Here is a 15169-nt window from a genome sequence, read left to right on the forward strand (position 1 = left end):
CATTCTATCGGCTACAATGTGCCGAAAAACAGAATGTCTAACGCACAAACAGTTTTGCACCAGATAGTCGATTCCACTTATGCGAATGCACAACTGCATTCGCATAAGTGTAAATCGACTATCTGCATGGAGATCGTGGTACAGTGGGGAGTGGAAATTCATCCACATCCCCACTGTAGTGCAATCTCGGAGTTAGAATATATAAGTAGGGGGGGTGTGGGGGTCACAGCTCCCTTGCAAAAACGTGATAGCTGTATAGGAGTTTGATTTACATCAGCTCCTATACAGCTATCATGTGGTGGTTTCGACGACAATGTCAAGTCAAATGCATCGAGCATTTGGTTCGACATTGTGAAAGTTATTTTTTTTTTGCTTTCAGTATTACCATTCGTTTATTTGAATGGAAAATGTTTTTCCATTCGAATAAACAATAGTAAACCATATCTATCTATATATATATATATATATATATATATAGAGAGAGAGAGAGTGAGAAAGAGAGATACAGAGATACGCAAACACATACACACACACACACACACACACACACACACACACACACACACACACACACACACACACACACACACACACACACACACACTAGTTCAGATCACTTTTAGAATGCCAGCAAATGGTTCCATAATTATTTATTAGTGTACCAGACTGCTTCTGATAAGGCAGATACTGTTTTTTTCCTACAAGCGTTCATGTTTTATAGTTGTTGTTGTATCTTTCGGCTTTTCCCAGTTAGCGGTCAACACAATGGAACTCCGGTCCGCTAATGATTGGCAGTAGATTTTTACGTACCGAGTTGCCAGCCCTGATGCACAACCTTCAACGAAGGTACGCCCATTCACACATGTCTCTTCACAGAAGACGCTTTAGCTGAGAATCGAACAGGACAACATCTTACTGTGTGGTGACAATGCTACCGCAGCATCACCACCGCAGTGTCTATGTCTTTAAATTCATATTTGTTCCATTCCATGATAAAGTACTATACTTAATTGCTTTAATTTAATAGTAATCTAACATTACACTTATACAAACCAATAAAAGCTCACTGAAAACTAGGAAAGAAAAAAACGCTGGTAATGTCAGCTATAAAGGATGGTTCGCTGGAAAAATAATCCACTTCACGAAGAGCTGGTAACTAATTCAAAAACGTTGCACACTCATAGTAAAACCACTTTAATTAAACAAATAAATGTGAAACGCTGCAAGCATTTTTCGTTCTGAAAATGTCAGAACTTCCTCAGACAACAGCCAGTACTACTACAATTGATACTTAAATAAACTTTTCGTAATTGGTACAAGTGTTCCACATCAAATTAAAAACGTTTTGCCCTTAGTTTAAAGAAACAATAGGCGCTGTAAACATTTGTATATAAAAAACAAGTATTCTAAAATAACTAACAACATGAATGTACCTTACCTAAAAACGCATAGTTTTATATGACCTTAAAACATAACTATAATGTTTAATATATAAAATGTAAAAAGCACATATAACCAAGTTCCAAACCATATTAATAAAACAGCCTTTCTTGTATATCCTAAAGTGGTTAAATTAAAAGTAGTTATTATTTAAAAAAACATAAGTAAATTAGTGGATAATGCTACTACTATTTAATTAAACCATGCTAAATAAGAGTTCAAAAATCTATGAACCATACTCACAATTAAAAAAGCTACCTCAAAAGGTTTTTAATTTTTAATATACATGCAATTGAACAAGATTCGTTTAACCCTGGTTCTCAACACGCAGCCAAACGTAATTGCCAAGCTAATTCTTTTTTCTCCAGTTCTAATTTTAGAAAATTGTCATTCATAAAACTATGGCCTACTAAGTATTTATTGATTTGACCAATAACCATAAAAGTGAATGTATGGTCAAGGTTACTGGCACAGTGTCTAGCCAAGGCATTTTCATTTTTACCTTTAGTTATTGAGTATAAATGTTCATAAATTCTATCACGCAAGCGCCTATCCGTCTTACCCACATAGAATGATGGGCATTGCGTACACTGTGCCAAGTAAACAATAGCCCTGGAGTTACATGTGTATGATTCCTTAACATGATAACTTTCTGTCCTGATAATAAATTTATCTGATGTCTCAATATACCTACAGTATTTGCATGCACCACATTTCTTGGTGCCCCCCCTAGTTTTCGTACTTTTGAGCCTAGTTTCAAGAAGTCTTTTCATGTTGGTACCCTTTCTGTATGTTATTACAGGGTTAAAGTTTAAAATTTTAGAAACATCTTTGTCTATAGATAAATAACACCAGTATTTTCTCACTATTTTCCCTATATCCAATGCCTCTGGACAGTATGTAAAGGTAAAAGCAATCACGAAGTTCTCATTATTGCTAGTTCTATTCACAGGACCCTGATCTATACTGCTAGTTGTATCAGCATATGTGTTACCATTACACATTTCTAGATCAGTAACCTTGATGGAACTATTAGTTCCATTGTCACCACTCAAAATTGGTGTATATATCCCCTTCTCTCTCTTTTCAATCACTTCTTGGAAAATATTGTCCAGGAAGGAAGCAGGGTAACCTCTTCTCAAAAACATAAGGTATAACAGGTCACATTCCTCTTCAAATTTCTTATTTAAGGTGACCATCCTCGCTACCCTCACCAGTTGTCCCTTCACCACAGCTTTCTTCTGGTGAAGGGGATGCATACTGGTGAAGTGGAGAAAACTGTTAGAGTATGTAGCTTTTCTAAAGATTTTGGCCGTATAGCATCCCTTATTTTTACTCAATTCAATGTCCAAGAAGTTGATAGTGGTTTCCTGGAAATTTTGGGTGAATTTTAAAAAAGTTGTAGTTGAATTAAGGTAGTTCACTAATTGGTCTGCTTCTTCCTTATTACCTTTAAATATAATAAAGATGTCGTCCAAAAATCTTCTATAACTTACTATCCGGTTAGCTCAATGGCTGTTAAAAATGTAATTGTTTTCCCAGTGGGCCATGACCAAGTTCGCAAAACTTGAGCCCACTGGAGAACCCATCGCTACTCCTATTTTTTGAATAAATAACTTATTTTCAAATGATACAAAATTATTTTTCAGAATGATGTCAAGAAGTTGTTTGACTAAATTACACTCATTGTCATTTGCCCCTTTAAGTCTAATGAACTCCACTACCCATTCTGTCCCCAAGTTATGTGGAATACAAGAATACAAATCAGTCACATCCACGGTTAAAAAATTTTTTGTGTCGTCATATACTGTGGACTGCATACATTGCAGAAAGGACCATGAATCCTTCAGTATTTGATTTTCCATACTAACATATTTCTTTAAAATAGTATCCACCAATTTGGTGCAGGGGTAGGTTATTAACTGTCTTGCATCTACCAATGCCCTAAATGGCGGGTTCAATATGTTTTTATGCAGTTTCAGGATCCCGAATATTTTTGGGATCCTCGGGGCTAACATAGTTAGATATGTATGTTGTTCTAGGGTTAATAGTCCATCTGTGAATAAATCACTAATGAACATTTTAATCCTATTGTGGGCTTGATTTAACTCATTTTTACTCACCGGTGCGTAAGTATTACTTTCCAGTAAAGTCTGCATAATGTTAGAGTAATCCTCATTATAAAACACAACCAGCCCTCCGCCCTTATCCGGTTTCATAAACCTGAGTGGTAAATTTCTTAATAAGGTTAATAATGTTTTTTCCTCGTCTGAGATGTTAGGCTGGTATTTGTTTTTAGTAGAGTGTTTCATGAGGTCCCTAAATTCATTTTCACAAAGATACTCAAACATATTTATTATACCATTCTGGGGAGGGTTAAAGGTACTTGCTACCCTCAGTTCGTTCTCATTGTATGATGGGCTTCCAAACAGTAAATTCAAGTTGAGTTTGCGAATAAACAACTTAAAATCAACTAATAATTCAGCAATGTCACATTTTTGGGATGGCACAAAAGTAAGACCCTTAGCAAATAATTCCACTAACATTTGGTCAATGCAACAACACTCAGTGAAATTATAGATGGAAAAGTCACCTTCGTTGTTTAAAAGTGTTTAAAAGTGTTTCATAAAGTTTTAACCCGGATGCATGTTGTTGCTGCGGGTATTGTATTTCCGCTTGAATCCTTGAACTGGGTTCATGTTCCAATTGCCCCCCCTCCCCCCTCTGTAGTTTTTTTTTTTTTCAAAAGTACGAAAACTAGGGGGGGCACCAAGAAATGTGGTGCATGCAAATACTGCAGGTATATTGAGACATCAGATAAATTTACTATTAGGACAGTAAGTTACCATGTTAAGGAATCATATACATGTAACTCCAGGTCCATTGTTTACTTGGCACAGTGTACGCAATGCCCATCATTTTATGTGGGTAAGATGGATAGGCGCTTGTGTGACAGAATTTATGAACATTTATACGCAATAACTAAAGGTAAAAACAAAAATGCCTTGGCTAGACACTGTGCCAGTAACCCTGACCACACATTCACCTTTATGGGTATTGGTCAAATTAATAAACACTTAGTAGGCCATAGCTTTGTGAATGACAATTTTTTAAAATTAGAGTTGGAGAAAAAAGAATTAGCTTGGCAATTACGTTTGGCAGCGTGTAGAGAACCAGGGTTAAACGAATCCTGTTCAATTGCTTGTATATTAAAAATTAAAAATCTTTTGAGATAGGCTTTTGACTTTCAATTTGGTGTATAGGTTTTTGAACCTTTATTCAGCATGGTTTAATTAAATAGTAGGAGTATTATTTATTAATTTATTTATGTTTTTAAATAATATTTACCTTAATTTAACCACATTAGGTTATATAAGAAAGGCTGTTTTATTAATATGGTTTGGAACTTGGTTATATGTGCTTTTTACATTTTATATATTAAATATTATAATTATGTTTTAAGGTCATATAAAATTACATGTTTTTTGGGTAAGGTGTACTTATGTTGTTAGGTATTTTAGAATACTTGTTTTTTATATACAAATGTTTACAGCGCCTACTGTTTCTTTAAACTAAGGGCAAAACATTTTTAATTTGATGTGGAACACTTGTACCAATTACGAGAAGTTTATTTAAGTATCAATTGTAGTAGTACTGGCTGTTGTCTGAGGAAGTTCTGACATTTTCAGAATGAAAAACGCTTGCAGCGTTTCACATTTATTTGTTTAATTAAAGTGGTTTTACTACGAGTGTGCAATGTTTTTGAATTAGTTACCAGCTCTTCGTGAAGTGGATTATTTTTCCAGCGAACCATCCTTTATAGCTGACATTACCAGCGTTTTTAGATAGATAGTTCAAGCCAACCAAGCTAATTTAGATTGATGCAATGATGTGTCCTAAAAGGCAGCCCAGTGGCAAACCTGGCAATGTGGTTGTAGCAAATTGAGAGTTTGTTAAGGACAGTCTTGTTCAAATTCGAGTAGAGGGATGCATACAGAAGGGTTGAAAGAAGGTGAGAGCGAGCTATGGCAATTTTAGCTGGAGGGGTTAGGAAGGCTTTTATTCTGTAAAGTGACCCTAGTTTTTTATTGATGGTTTTGATAGTTTGGTTAACATGTAGGTCAAATTTGAGATTATTGTCTATGATGACACCTAATAGTTTTGTAGATGGGTCAGGGGAGATTATTGTGCCATCATTTGATTTTATGGTAAAGGTGAAAGCGTTAGACCTACGTGTTGGTGAAAATAACAGCATTTTAGTTTTTTTGGGATTTAGGATCAGACGATGTTCAGAAAGCCAGTTTTCTATTCTATTAAAGGTGGTCTGGGTAGCTGACCATAACTCTACTGGAGATGTGGCTGAGCAAATCAGAGTAGAGTCATCAGCATATTGGATACAGCTGACTTTTGGGATGACAGTATAAAGGTCGTTAATGAAGATGGAGAACAGCAAGGGCACTAGTATAGAGCCTTGTGGTACTCCGAGGGTGTTAGGTAGAAGGTTAGAGAGTTTGTTCTGCCAAAGGACAGCCTGCTGTCGACCATTCAGGTAGGATTGAAACCATTGGAGCACTCCAGTATCTAGACAGAATGTTTGCAGGGTGTGGATTAAAAGTTGGTGATCAACCATATCGAATGCCTTGGAAAGATCCAAAAAGAGGGCTGAGGATATATAATTATTGTTGCGATTATGGTTTATGGTGTTAGTAAAGGCTAGGAGGGCTGAAGTAGTGCTGTGATGAGGACGGAAGCCATGCTGAGTGTCTGCCATAAGGCGATTTTGGATTAGGTGGTGCATGAGTTGTCTATGAATACATTTTTCCATAATCTTTGCAAGTGGAGAGAGTATAGCTATTGGCCTATAATTGGAGAATTCAGTAGAGCTGCCTCCTTTGTGAAGTGGGATTATATAGGATATTTTCCAGATGGTGGGAATTTTAGCTTCTACTATGGTTCGATTGATTAGTATTGAGACGGGGTAAGCAATAGCATCAGCTGATTTTCTTAGGTACTCGGCAGGGAGTTGATCAACAGAAAGTGTAGTGGGTTTTAATTTTTTGATCAAGGTACGGATAAGTGAAGTGGCGACTGGTTGGAAGCTGAACGCAAGTAAGTTTCTAGGGGTGCTACTTTCAGGACCAGGGGAGCTAGGAGGTAATTGGCTAGCTAGGGCTTGAATTGTCTCAGTAAAGAATTGGTTAAAACTATCAGAAACATCTTCAGGGGTTTTATCAATAGTAGCAGCAGGGATTGGGGTTGAAGTTTGTCCAGGATGTAGTAGATTATTTAAACCTGCCCAAAACTTCTGAGGGTTATTTTGATTTACTGTCTGTAAATTACAGTAGTGTTGTTTTTTGTCTTGTAAAATTGATTTTTTGGTTTTGTTCCTGGATTGTCTGTATTTAATGTGATCTTGAGGGTCTTTAGAAGAACGCCATAAAGCCCATGCTTTGTTTCTAAGGGTAATTTTGAGTTTAGACTCTATAGAAAGCCATGGTGCAGTTTTTGCCTTAGTTCTTTTTGAACGAATAGGTGCATGCAAATCAAGGATCTCAAGGAATTTGTTGTTAAAGTATGCTACTGCTTCCTCTAAGGGGAGGTGTTTTAGAATAGACCAATTACATGAGTTTAGTTCTTGTTGGAATTTGGCAGGGTCAAAGTTGTTATTGTTTCTAACCTTTCTGAGTAAGGGTTGTTGGGAATTAATGGTTTTGTGCTTAATTACATATGTGAGAAGGTGATCGCTTAGGCCATTAAGGAGGGTACCAGAGGTGTACAGTTGGGGTGACTGTTTATGAGTACCCAGTCAAGTATACTTTCTTTTTGGTTGGGTTTACCTATCCTGGTAGGGGTGGATATGATTTGTGTAAATGCATGCAGGTTAATATGGGTGGTTGGGGATTCTAAGGAACAGGTGCCCCAGTCTATGTTAAAGTCTCCAAGTAGTAGGGTTTCTTGGGGGTAGTGACATGATAACCAGTGCAGGATATCTTCAAATGTAGATATATTGTTACCTGGGGGGAATGTACATACAGATGATATTAATGCATTTATTTTTATTAAGCTGCAATGTGGTGGCAAGAATCTCAGAGTTATTAATTTGAGGAGGTTGTATTACATCTGTGGTGACATTCAACTCAGATTTATAGAGTACAGCTATCACACCCCCCTTCCTCGAAGCACGATCCAGCCTGTGTATGTTGTACCCAGGTGGTAACACTTCATTGTCTTTAGTGTTAAGTTTTAACCAGGTTTCAGATAAACAGAGAATCTCAGAGGAGTGGACATCCAGAAGTGCATGCAATTCATGTACCTTGTTATTAATGCTTCTAATATTGAGATGACAGACTAGTTGGCCTATTAATTGTAGGTTTGTAGCTTAGATTACAAGTAGAGGGGGTATGTGTAGCTGAAGTGAGTGGGCCAGGGTTGGGCTGAATATCACCACCAAGTATTAGGTTGAGTCTATACTTGGTGATGAACTTCAGGAATTTGTTTATTAGTTTGTGGTAGTGTTTGGATCTAGAGCTAATGTGCCTGGGGTTGAGATGTTGATAGACTGAACAAGATGTTGGATAGGATGTGGTAATGTAAGTATGGTTGAAAGTGGAAGGATTTACAGCCGGGGTGATAGTATGGCCTTTTGGGACCTGAAATCCCATAAGAAACTGGTTTTCATACAAGGTTAGTCAGGGTATTAAAGGGGGGAACATTTTGCAAATTGCACTAACTTGTAACTTGCCTTTCAAGAGATGGCATTGTGGTAATACACTGCAGCTCAAACCTTTCTCCACCTATATGGTTTAAGTAGAATGCTTGGTCACTGTCAAATTAGGCAAATAAAAAACAGCCAACAGCAAAACTCTTAAAGGAGTCCAACTTTCTTACGCAAAAAAGTGATCTCAGAATTGAGTATGCTAAGTAGAGTAGATTGCATTTTTATTCATTTTCCAACCTGTTTCAGGTAGCAAAAGAGCTTAGAGCCTCTCTTAGCAAGCTTTGGGCATAAAACAGAGAACCAGTCCTGGATAATATGCCAGTCCACTGAGGGGGTTATATGAATTATTGTACATTATTTTCACTTTTACATTATGTATATTAATATTATATTGGAATGAACATATCCAAATATAATACATAAAATATATTAATAGTTGTGTTAAGGCTATAATATAATATATATGCATTTAATATTACTATGTGAAGTGTATAGTCTATAAATTTATCAGGCATTCTTACCCCCAGAAAACTGATTTTGGCCATTTTACCATCAGTCATTTTTTTGGCTGATACTGCTTTTTAGCCAGCCAATTTCACATGAATTAAATAACACAAATCCCCTGCTTGATGCTCTGGACATAGTGAAAAGCACATTAATGAACAGAAAAATATAAATGCAGATTCAGAGCCACCATTACTTAATAACTGCAGCAAAACATACGAGCAAAAGCAAGAAATGTTTATCATCTGTACTCTAAGATGTTCCTGTTAACTGGATCTTTGTTGTGCAAGCTTATACTTCTAAAATAAATTTCTGCTATTGCTGCAAAATCCTGTTTACTGGTGCCTCTATGTTCTGTACCTGCATTTGCCATAAATATGCTATGTACAGGAAATCTGTACATAGAAGTGTTTTCTGCTTACTATGAAGCAGACAATAAAATCATTGATGTCCATAGACTAGGGTGGGAGTACAGGTCTGATGTCCACACATGCTGCTAAAGATCATAAAGATAGCACTTCTAATTTGCCTGCTGCACTTTGTTAAATGGAGACATAGTTATACATCACTGAAAGCCTGAGGAATTTGTCACCTCATATCTGGAAATTAACAGTGACTCAGTATGGATGACATTTCTGCTAAAGTGCTTTATAGATCAAACAGTCTGCCAACTGTTAACAATGTTATGCATCAACTGTTATATTGTTAATGCCTTAGGCTGTGAATGCCTTTCAGTCCTATCAATGGCAAACTGTCCATGTAAATGGGTGCAACCTATTTCATGATGAAAGTCATGGTGGTATCCGAGTCACTAGAAGCACTGTTAATACTGTTATAAACAAGGCAACCTTAAATAATGAAATAAAAATGTTCAGAAGGCATTACAGGGGCATCTGAAAGATGAGTAAATAATACTTTTATCATGAACCTTCATATTGTCCTTAATTGTGCTGTAAAATGAACTCCTGATAATTTATTTATTTATTTAACATTTGTTTACTGGGAAGATCTGACTGGACACATGTCCTTTTTCAGCAGAGGCCCAGAGAGAAAAGCTATGAGTAACAGTAAATTTTCATGCACACATTACAATATGAACAAAAATAAATTACTGCCGAGTGAAGCACCCTCAATGAAAAACGCTATAAATGTAAATCACACAATCGAGAGGTGCACCATATGCTGAATTATAAATAACACAAGAAAGTCCACGTAATCCAAACGTTTTAATGCTATTAGGGAGACAAACAAACAGGTTCAGAGTAGTAAGCGCTTTCACGTTAATATAACGCTTCATCATTCAAAAAACCAACCCAACAACATCCTCTTTATATAGCTGATTCTAACAGTTTTACACATCCACATACTGGACATATCTATGTTTTCAAGGGGTATGCTGATTGTAGAACTACCAACATTATTTACATTGCCGAATGTCAGCTTTGTAAACAATTTTATGTTGGCAAAATGAATAGATCCTTGCGTGAGCGCATCAGAGAGCATATGTATGCTATAGAAAAAGATAACAGTACCAATGCTTTAGCACGACACACGATAGAACAAGGATCATCTCACACTTTTAAATTTAGAGTAATGGAAATAGTCTATAGAAGCAACAGACTAGGAAACATTAGAAATCATACTGAAGAGAGGGAGAGTAAGTGGATTTTAAAGTTACAAGCACACAAATATGGTTTGAATGATAGAATCACACTCAAACCTTTTCTAGCCAATAGACTGTTAAGACATTAATATTGTGATTTTATTTATTGTATTTACTAGTTACACAGTTATAGATAACTTTTTTATTTTCTTTGTTTTTAGATTTACTTGCTCCTGAATGTAGGAACATCATGATTTATGTTTTTATAAAGTTGTTGACTCAATTGCCATTTTTAACTATGTTAATTGTTGATTTCAACAAGCTGTGATTTTCACAGGGTATATAAAGAAGATGTTGTTGGGTTGGTTTTTTGAAGTCTGATGAAGCGTTATATTAACGTGAAAGTGCTTACTACTCTGAACCTGTTTGTTTGTCTGCCTAATAGCATTAAAACGTTTGGATTACGTGGACTTTCTTCTGTTATTTATAATTCAGCATATGGTGCACCTCTCAATTGTACGATTTACACATTACAATAATCAATAAAGTATAAAGTAAACAAAATGTAGTATACATAAGAACATATAAATTTGTTACATCTTGACAACAAAACCTAGGCTTTGAACATAGCTAGTACTATTTGTAGGTATGACTTATGTCAAGATATAAGGTTAAGACAGGTCAGTAGGAACAAAGGATTAAACACTAGGGGAGAAGTTGGATATATTTTGGGTATACTGTGATGTATCAGAGCACTCATGAGGGGTTAGTACAGGAAAATAGCCACTTGTTTTTTTAGATAAGCTTTAAGTGATGGCTTAAAGTGGTTAGTGGATGAGACTGAGAGAATGGATTTAGAAAGGGAGTTCCATATACGAAATATATAGTTGGAAAATAAAGATTAAACCATGAAGTCACTGATAAAACTTTCTAGTACAATTACTGGCAATGATTATAGTTAAGTGACAGGAATATGGCAATGCCTTTTCCAGTCTGAGGGCCACAGTGGTAAAGTTTTAGTACAGTAAAGTGTAGTTGCAATAGTTCTAATGAATTCCTAAAATAATTCTTAGGCTAGGCCTATTTACTGCTGTTGTTCTTAGCTAATGGATCACAGTTCTAGAACAATGGCTACTGCTGCTGTTCTTAGCTAATGCATCACAGTTCCAGAACAATGGTTACTGCTGCTGTTCTTAGCTAGTGTATCACAGTTCTAGAACAATGTCTGGGGGAACTGAAAGCATCAGAGAAACAAGGACTCCTAGCCACAAATGGGCTTGTTAAAAAGCCTATATTTTATTTATTTATTTATTCATTCAGTTTGTCTACCAGAAGAGTATACTGATCATAACAGACCATTGGCAGGCACAGCCTGGGTATTTGCGGGCACAGGGGACATCAAGAAGGACTGCTGACTTCATAGTATACAAGTTTTGAACTCAAGTTTGTTTAGCAACCTGACAGCTGAAAAAAAAACAGCTGAAGAAGGGATAACAGTAAGCACCTGCTGCTGATGAAACCATCACAGGTGAAGGTGTTGGTGGATCCCCCTGCAAGAGCTATAACTAGGGGAAGGTCAGAGATAGCTGCACTTGCAACTAGGATCCCATGGAAGTGCAAGCCTATATATATATATATATATATATATATATATATATATATATATATATATATATATATATATATATATATATATATATATATATATATATATATATATATATATATATATATATATATATATATATATATATATATATATATATATATATATATATTTGTTAATTGGGTAGGTTGACTGGTCCAAAGAACCTTTTCAGCCATGACCCAGGCACACAGGCTAAGTTACATAGTTGAATAATGTATGATATAAGCAAATATCTCAGGTCATTCACACCAGCATGGACAATGACAGAGTCATATTTGTACTTGTTGTGGAGTGACCTGAGTGCGTGGGTTATGTGGCATCTGACAGGCAGCTGATAGTAACCTTCTCCTTGTTTAGTCTGGTGAGTGGGACATCAGTGTGCCTGACTGTAGAGTCACCTATGTGTGTTGGGTACGTTGTTTTGCCTTGTGGGCTGTGGTTTATTGGCACACTGAGGCTGTGGGCTATGTGTCATTTGGGTTGTGTTGGGGGGTGGAGGTTGCTTGCGTTTCTGCTTTGGAGGTCTCTGTTGCTTGAGCAGATTATTATTGAGAGCCTCCGTGAATGTTTTTGTGTTTCTATGTGTGGATTTTGGTGGTGTAGGTTTAGTGGGTCTATGTGATGAATGTGGTGTGTTGCAAGTGTTTACCCTCTCCTCTTGACTATCAAGTTCAGTCTTGGTTGGAGAGAGCTTTACCTCCAGTTTGGCTAGATAAGTGCATCTCTCACAGGTTGTGGTGTTGGGTGGTAGGAGGAGAGGGTTGTCTGTGTACATGAGGCAATTGCTACATTCCTCCAAGATGCCCAGATTCATCAGATAGACAGGAGAGAACACTGGGAGTTGACCCTTGGACATACCTGAATAAAAACTACTTTCCTCTAGACAAGTGAGGAAAGTGAGTAAAAGAGCTGTTTTGCTCTAAGCAAGTGAGGAAAGTAAGTACAAAAACTGTTTTCCTCTTGGTAAAGAGGAAGGTTGAATGCTGTAGTAATTTGTAGCTTATTTAGTGCTAACAACCAGCTCTCAACATGTGCTGAGCACGAATAAGGAAATTCAAGTGCTAAAACTCAGAATCTGTACTTGGATCTTGTGGTAGATAGGCTACCTAGTGCTTACCACTCCCACTGATAAGCTAGAATGCTTCCCTCCAACACAGAAAGGCTTGGGGGGCTCAGAAGCTTACAAACGGTCCTGGATACATCAAATCTGTATCTGGACTAGACTAGCTACAGGAAAGGTGGGAAACAAGCGCAAATGTGGGCTTTTAAACCAGAAAGTTGAAAGAGATGGAAAAACTGCCCAAACGGCCAATAAACTACAATTTCCGGGCCAGAAACCACTCTTGTGGTAGATAGGCTACCTAGTGCTTACCACTCCCACTGATAAGCTAGAAGGCTTCCCTCCAACACAGAATGGTTTGGGGGGCTCAGAAGCTTACAAGCAGTCCTGGATACAGCAAATCTGTATCTGGACTAGACTAGTTACAGGGAAGGTGGGAAATAAGCTCAAACACAGGCTTTTAAACCAGAAAGTTGAAAGAGATGGAAAAACTCCTCCCTGGACTACATGAAAAGAGACATGGAAGAGCTCTCTGATCTTGTAGCCCAGGCAGGTATGACCCTAGCCCTGAGTAGTATCCTGCCATCGCCTAGAATGATACCGCAGTACAAGGACAAAACTATCGACTTTAACAATTGGCTAAGCTTCTGGTGTCATTCTAAGGGGATCCAGCATCTGTCTGCCTGGGATGACATGGTCGACAGACCACGATGCTTTGCCAGAGATGGCCTGCACCTGTCACCTCTGGGATTCCAGATACTGGCTAAGGGTCTTGCCGCCCCTATAGTGCCTTTTTTTAGGCAAGGTTCAAATGACAAATTCACCACCGTAACAGGAGCAGGCAAGCAAAAACTGAGGGTAATGAGGGTAATGCTACTCAATGCTAGAAGTCTAAATCTCAAAATGCACTCACTCGAGGCACTCCTTAAAATGGAGAACATCAATATCTGTGCAGTGACTGGGACCTGGTTCAAGGCTCTAGAGAGCACCCCTGCATTACCAGGCTATAGCTCATACCACACCTTTTGGCAATCTAACCTGGACCAGAACACCAAAGGCGGAGGTGTGTCCATATTAATTAAGGATATCCACAGCTCCAGGCTAGTTGTGCACATAATGCATCCAAGGTTATCCAAGTGCAACTAACTCTGGGCAAAACTGCAATCCAAATTGTAGCTTGCTGTAGATCCCCCACCATGCACCAGGATTCCCACTGCTCTTTTCTTGATATACTGGAAAATATTAGAGTTCAACCAAACACCCTAATAATGGGTGATTTCAACTACCTCACCATTAACTGGGAAAACTACTCATGTATCAACTCCTTCGCTCACCGCTTTCTGGAATTCATAAATTCCAATGCCCTGGATCAACTTATCCACACACCCCCACCAGGGGCAACAATATCCTAGACCTAGTCATAACCAACATGAGTGACCGGTGTTCCACACCTGAAGTTAACTGTTCGTTGGTCAGATCCGACCATAAGCTAATCACCCTAGATAACCGCATCCCTTCCCCACCTACCATTAAGGAAACCATGGTAAAAAATTTCTCCAAAGCCAACTTCATGCTTCTTAAGACAGAAGTGGCGAACTTCATGACACCCATGCAGATGGACAATACAGTTATGACTGCTGAAACCTACAAAAATGCACTCTATAAGCACTTACACGAGTGCATGGATCATGCTATCCCAAACAGAACCAAGATGCTATTCTCCAAAAAAAGGAAGCCAGTGTGGTGGTCCCCTGCCATAAACAAACTTTACCACAGAAGGAAGAAACTGTTGCAAAAGAGAGTAAAATCCCATGAGTGAAGGAGCTCTCTGGTCAGCCTCAGTAAGAAGCTGAGATCCCTTATAAGATTCTCCAACGCTAGCTATGAAAACAAAATCACCACTGATTCTAAGGGCAACCACAAAGAATTCTATAGCTATGTCAAGAATCTCAATGGCAACAACCAGATCTGCTCTGAGTTACAGCACAATGGCACAAAAATTACAGAACCAACTGATATTGCCAACATCCTGGCAGATAGCTTCAGTGCTAACTTTACCCCCCTCTCACCCCCTAAAAGGCCCATATCTATACAGGAAGAATGAAGTGTCCCTGTAATCGTATCTGTGCTGGTAAAAGCTGCACTCTCTAAAATCAAAAACACAGCATCCATGGGACCGGACAAGACCCCAGGCTG

The sequence above is a fragment of the Protopterus annectens genome, chromosome 1.part1 (genome assembly GCF_019279795.1).
Source record: "Protopterus annectens isolate FY-2018-M chromosome 1.part1, PAN1.0, whole genome shotgun sequence".
Taxonomy (NCBI): Eukaryota; Metazoa; Chordata; order Ceratodontiformes; family Protopteridae; genus Protopterus; species Protopterus annectens.